The sequence below is a fragment of the Pteropus medius genome, unplaced genomic scaffold, assembly GCF_902729225.1.
Source record: "Pteropus medius unplaced genomic scaffold, Ma_sr-lr_union100, whole genome shotgun sequence".
Taxonomy (NCBI): domain Eukaryota; kingdom Metazoa; phylum Chordata; class Mammalia; order Chiroptera; family Pteropodidae; genus Pteropus; species Pteropus medius.
The window spans coordinates 44,080,563-44,087,729 of record NW_024354875.1 but is presented as its reverse complement, the minus strand read 5'-3'; the positions used below and the strand labels follow the sequence as shown (position 1 = coordinate 44,087,729).

At 37.5% G+C, this 7,167-nt stretch overlaps 1 pseudogene; it reads right to left on the bottom strand.

The window, feature by feature from the left end:
- Window positions 1–513: 513 nt before the first annotated feature.
- LOC120597345 (uncharacterized) lies at window positions 514–632 on the bottom strand (annotated as a pseudogene).
- Window positions 633–7,167: the final 6,535 nt, after the last annotated feature.

Here is a 7,167-nt window from a genome sequence, read left to right as displayed (position 1 = left end):
GTTAAAGATACTTCTTAAGCACAAGCAAAATTATGAATAATCTATAAAGTAATTAAAATTGTGATTTACTCATAACATAAACTTGGAATATGATCATTAATAGATTCATACAGTAACTGTTTACTTAGACCCTGCCCCATAGAAATTATTGTTAGGTGTAACACAGAACAGGGAGGCATCTAAAATTGCTCCCACTCTCAAAGAATATGCATTTAGTAGACAGTATAAGTAATACATTAATAAACTAACTTCAAAGTAGATAGTAATGATGAGAGGTACACATATGGTGGTAAAAGAAGCAATTAAAGTCTCACAGCAATCTATGGACCACCCCAGGAGAAAATATTGTGATAAGTACATTCTTTATACTTTCTAATATATTAACTATGCTAATTCTTTTTATTTGTTTGTATGTTTGTTTGTTTGTTTGTTTAATGGGCGAGGCAACCCTTGGTTGACCTCACAGATTGCAAGGAACTTGTCAGCTTAGAATCCCTTATTTTTTATTTTTTACGCCTATAGCACCTGGTCTTCCTAGGTGGTCTCCCATCCAAGTACTAACCAGGCCCGACTCTACTTAGCTTCCAGGTTCAGACTGGATCGGGCTTGTTCACAGTGGCATGGCCGTAGACTACTATGCTAATTTCTGAATGGTGTTTTTTTAAAAACTTAATGATTTTCAAATGTGGATTTCAGAAGCCACAGAATACAGTAAAATTCATAGCCAACTCAAAACTATTAATAGTAATTGGGGGGAGGGGCTGGGGAGACTTGGCATAGATATTAGAAACCTGTGGATAATTCTATCCCTTGAATCTGAATACAACTTAGATCACTAACTTATAAACTTAGTGTCAAGGCTCACATTAGTCCTTCATCTCAAATTGTCAAAAATTGGTCCTAGAGCTTTTAAAGAGAACGAAGCAAAAACTCATTGTTTTCCTAAAAGCATGGGCAGTTATTCTATACATCCATTCAACATCATTTGGCATTTTTTATGTTATGAGAGTAGTACTGGGCATGGAATTACAACAAAAGTGAAGTGTGTTCTTTTCCAGAAGGAAAACAGCTCATTGTTTAGGTGGGGAGACAGATGTATAAACAAATAATAATAGCAACATGACAGTTGGCAAAAGACATATATAAGAAAAAGAGACAACTTCTGCCTAGCAGTGTAGAGAAAAAGGCACACCGAGCTGCCATTTGAGTTTCTTTTTGAAAGATGAGCACATTGCCAAGTGGAGATTGTATGATAGGGATAAAATTCATCGCCAGTAGAGGAAATGTTCTCAGGACACCTCTAAGCCTATCCATTTAATATTTCCTAAGTACCTATCAAGAATTCAATGTGGAGAAAGGTGGAATGATAATTATGAAGAAATAGAGAACTTGCTATTAGTCTTCAGAATGTCTACTTGTAATGAGTAGATTACATTTTCCACATACTTTTAATGGTGATTATGAGGTCATGACTGTAGGTCCAAAATGGTGTGTAACAACATAAATTCTGAGGATTAGAAGAGAATATGATTATGCAATTCAGAGAGACCAGAGCAAGCCTCCTAGATGGAGCAAGGCCTAATCTGTTCCTTGTAAACTAAGATAGGATTTGGTTGATGGGGGAAGAGTAGGGTTCAATAGTCCAGCCATAAACATTTATTGGGTGTATAGCATGTGTCAGGTTCATGAATGGGATGCAGAACTGAGCTCAGGAGAAAACTGGAATTGGGGACATGCAGATCCGTGAGAAAAGCTTGTTAGACCAGTGAGCTGGGGTGTGAGACACTGAAGGAAAAGAGTAGAAAGGGAACCAAGATAGGGCAAGAACACTGTAGCTGGATTAAGAGTTTTTTGAAAGGCAGTGGCTTTTGCATTTGGAATATATGAAAATGGGGAGTCACTGAAGGTTGCTGAGTATGGGAGAAAGCTGAGGAAAGCAGTCATAAAGAAAGTGAATTTTCCACATGTAATAGTTGGAGGAAATTTTAGAGATCCCCTCCAGATCTCTTCTCTCCAGATTCCTTCCCACTGCCATCTTTCAATAGAAGAGTAAATTAAGGCCTAAAGAGGTTATGTGATTGGCTTAAGCCCGAATATAGTAATCTTGTCTCCATTTCAGTCTCCTTTTATCCCAGCAGTGTGTGTGTATGCTTTACAGCCTGGATGGCTAGACAACAAAGGGAACAGGGGCCTGCATGAGCCCAGCATGCTGTCCTGGGACCATCCTGGCTGAATGTAGAAGGGAAGAAGGCAGGAAGCAGGGCTTTGCTCAGCCTACGTTACAACCATAGAATCAGAATGTTAGAGTTTGCAGAAGATCTAAACTTCATCTTGTCCTTTCCTATTCCTATATAGACAGGAGAAATTTGAGGGCTTAGTGGAAAAGTGAGTCACACAAGATGACAATTCAAAGACAGAACCAACTTCTGACTAAGCTCAGCTATCTTCCCTCCATCAAGCTCCCTTTCTCTTTCAGATCCTGTGCTTGAGTTGATGGACTCTGTTCCCTGTCCCCAGCTAGTTACCAGGTCATGTACCACATCCCTTGGTTCCTCTATCAAAAGAAGATATTGTTATCTGGGACTAAGATCCTTGAGCTGCTGATGGACTCTGAACTTCTCCCTCTCAGTTCCCAGATATGTGTGTGTGTGTGTGTGTGTGTGTGTGTGTGTGTGTGTGTGTGTGTGTGTGTGTTTTGCACTGGGAGGAGAAAGCTAAAGAAGACAGGTAGAAAATAGCTCCAGAAAGAGTCTGTACCTCTATCCCCAAAAGAGCCATAGTTCCCTCCATTCTTCTCTCCTTTTCTCCTCCCCAGCAGGAGACCAGTGTCTGTAGGGAAGAGTAGAAAATGGCAGGAAAGGAGCATTGCCAGAGTTAGAGTCATATAAACGGCATGAAAAGTGCAGACCAGTGAGAAAATGAAAAGGCCCTTCTTCATACCCTTATCCTCAGCTCTGCGCTCTGTCTCAGTCTGATCCCGTGTGTTGAGGAGCAGGGGGCAGGGCGTGAGGAGCATCAGCAACATCTCTTTTTTTTGCCCCCCTCACCTCTGGAAGCCATGCTATTTCCAGGAGAGGTGCAGGTGGGGGTCAAGGACTAGGCAATATCTGGGGAAGATACTTTCCAAATGACACTGCATGGGAGGACAGAGCAGCATCCCCGAAGCCCTCCTTATAACTTCAGCAGGGAAGGAGCAATATCCGCTCGAAGTGCAAATGACAGCCAGAGTCTGAGATTACTGAAAAAGGAGGGTCCAGTTGGGAAAAGCAAGGACAGAAAACGGAAGATGCTTAAGAAATGCAAACATAAGAACATTTGTAAATAGTGTTAAAAGGCAATTAGAAACAGGTATTTAAATTTGATAATTGAAAAAAGTAAAATAAGCCCTTATATTAATAAAGTTGTTCTGGGTAGTCTTCCACTCCCCACTTGAGGATGTGGCTTATATCTTTGACTGTGGCTTGAACACTCACAGTTTGGCCTTAAGGGATCAAATGAGACTGTAAAAAACAACTGACCAATAAAAAACTAAGAGTAAACCATGTAAAATTATTTCCTAATATTAATAAAGAATTTATGGTTTAAAAAATTAAATTACTTTGCCCTAACTTTGGTTGTCCTTATAAATTTTGTACTGTGTGAAATTCCAGAATGCATACTTAAGGCCATTCGGCCATTTACATGCTAATATATATCAATTATTAATACACACAACATTGTTTTCTTATTTAAGGGGATAGGTATATGTTCACATTAAAGAGAGTGAATATCCTGAACTCCATTCACATAACTGCATAGTATTTTTTCATTCATTTAAACTGAGTTGAGATTTATATATGTGGCTTATGTGATTATATTTGGGGAAGGCTAAGTAGCAGAAATATTATAACATAGACAATGGTATTAACATATTCAGATCTGCAACTCAGCCCTCTTTGCTTTACACATGTAATTAGGTTGTTTCCATGGTAATGATCTAATTATGGGCTTCTCCTTGGCCTTGTGTAATCACATTTACTGCATTTTGGCAGTGATGTTTTCCTTATTTTGTTGAACTGCAACACTTGACAAGATGTTCTCTCTAAGATGAATAATGATTTTTCTTGTGAGAGGAAAAGAAAAAAAAAAGCACCGTCAAAGGTGATTTGAGAAGGATTATAGATATTTGACAAATCATGCCGGTATTAAAATGTCTATTACCCTTGAAAGCATGATCTATTTTTATATTTTTTGTGTGTCATTACTGATGGAACTCAGAGGTTCTCATTTTAAAAAATCATGCATGCTATTTAAATATAGTATTTCCATGGGGATGAGGAACCTGAAGGAGATGTTATAGGTCAAGAAAGAGAAAGATCTACAGAGCTTGGTAGAAAGAGAACTGGAGACCGTATTCAGTGAGAATATTATATTGCAATTGACGAGGCTATTCATAAAAAGATATTTGATTATGGTTGCCATGGTAGTAGGAAACACCTGAAAAAATCAATTAAGCCTGATTTCGGCAGGGATCCAAATGCAATCCTTCATGCACATGTGGAAGAAGACGGGAGATATAAATACTTGTTGGAAAGACAGTTTTATTGTCACATGGTCCTGTCAGAAAAAAAATATGGAATATTACAGAATAAAAATTTAACTCTTTATGTGTATAAAATGTCACTGTGCTATAAAGCATTTTATATAAAAATCTTTATAGCAGAAATAATGCATATACAGGGTGGCATAGGCTTCTTATTCTGAGGATTAGCAAAGTTTATGGGTTCCGTTGGCACAATGTCTGGGTATCGATACTCAGGGGCTAGGAATTGAAAGTGCTCTTCTTTAACTATTAGAGATGTGACTGAAAAATCCAAAATGAGTGGAGTAGAGCTCTAAGGATCTAGCATGTTGAAATTGCCTTTTACAGGGGATAGAGTGGGTAGATATAGAATTTTTATAACCTAATTGTTTAAAGGGCATAGATATATCACGGTGCTCAGGAATAATTAAAATGATAATAACTAATTTTCTCTGTATAGCAAACTAACCCTTATAAAATACATGTGGTTTGGTTTTAGACTTATATAGTGTTATTATCCTAGTGGGAAAATGGTATTCATGAAATATTTAGTTATCATTTGCAGATAACAGGAATGTTTATTTCTTTCTTTAAATGTATTCGTTTGTTGAAAAAATATTTATTTACTACATATAATTCACCAAGCACAGTACAAGGTCCTGGGAATAAAGCAAGGCATCAGATAGACATGATTGCTACTCTCATGTTATTTCTTATTTTATGGAGAAAAGAAAAAAGAAAATAGGCTAATTTCGACACTGAGCTAAGCAATATAATGTAGAGAATCATAAGGCGAGATGAGAGCATAGAGACTGGGGTCTTTCAGGGGTCTAGCAGTGGAAATATGGGTCAAAGGCAATGTGGAACATGGACCAGCATCACAGTACAACTTGAAGTAGGAGAATGGGCTGGGAGCCTGTACAGTATGAGAGGGGATGGTAAGAGATGAGTCTGGGTGCAAGCAGGACTCAGAGCACCATAGCACTTGTAAATAATGGTGATGAACTTGGTGCCTGAACACCATCAGAATCCATTAAAAAATTTCAAGCAAAGGAGCAACATGGTCTGATTTGTGATACCTGCTGCTGCTACCTTTGACATCCAGTTATGAAGCTGTGATTTTAGAAGAATCAGTCCAATGATTTACATTCTAAAATATTTAGAGTGTTAACTGGGACTTTAATAGTGTGGTCTCATGTGAGCCACGTCACCTCACCTGTACCACATGCTGTTCTCTGCAAGGGCCTTCTTGGCTCTGTTCCTCTAAAACAATGTGGTTTGTTTTTGTTTGTAGACAGATTTGCTTACAGTGTGAATATATATGTATGCATGAGTGAAATATCTTTGATTATTCAGAGCTCTGTCCTGTCCACAAGCCAGCTGATCTAAAACTCTTTAAATGCCTTTTCTCCCATCATGAGGCCCTGTTTCCCTGTAGGTCAAGCCAGGAAGGCATTGCTACCTGTCATAGAGAAGAATATGGATTTATATGAGCCACTGTGTGTGAGAGTGAATGACAGTTTGAAGAAATGGTCATAAAGCATTGGAAGCATAGCAGTGAATGGCTTTAATAGTCTCTGCTCTTTTTTGATTATACCAAGGACATTTTTTTTTATTAAGTACCATACAGCATGCTGTAGTGTTTTAAGTACTTTAAGGCTAGAGTCAAAATACACCAGCTCCTGATCTGTTTGGTGGACAAATCCACCAAACATGTAAAGAGAAAAAAATATACTTGTTATAAGTCAGAAATATGCCTTGAAGAGAAAATGAAGGTCAGAGATCTTTTAGTTGGTTATAGAATAAACTTTCTCTTGAGTGTTTGCTGGAGAACGTGGGCCTGAAACTCAGTGTTCTCATAAGGCAGAGAATGGAAATGTGACAATATATTTCACTGAACAATTTTGCTTATTTTGCTTAGTTTGTTATTGTTATTAGCATCAACAATGCTAATTTAAAGAATTCTATGTGTTTAATATTGGCATATAGGTAATGTTTTGTACCAAAGAAAGGTTACCATGAATTTATTCAATAAGTGTTTACTAAGTACTTGGTGTAATTAGATGAAAAAACTCTCACTCACAAATTCATTCTAGAGAGCACAGATAATTATAAGATAGAAAACATAATAAGTATGGTGATAAAACATGCTTAAAGGAACACAGGTGAGGGTATTTAGCTTAACTTAGTGGTTCGAAAAGGAGGTAGATAGTAGTCAGATTGTTACCTATGTCTCCAGAATCCTTAACAGTTTAAATGTAATTCTAGTAAAATTATGCCATTTGAAAATTGTGAAGTAACCAAGAGAATTCAGGAATTAAGGGAAAATAAAATATTTAGAAGAATCCCTTGCAACTGATCACATTTATTTGTTTTGTAAAGATGAAGGTCAGATGGTCTAACTGGTCTTAGTCATCCATTCATTCATGTAACACATTTGAACCTCTGTGTTTCAGGCACTATTCCCAGTTGGGATTATAGAGATAAACAAGGTAGAAAAAATCTTCCTTGAATGTCATGGAGCTTAATATACAGGGAATCCAATGACTTAAGAACTCAACCTGCTGTGCTATGTGCAAAGCCAATCTTAAGTTAAAATCAAGCAT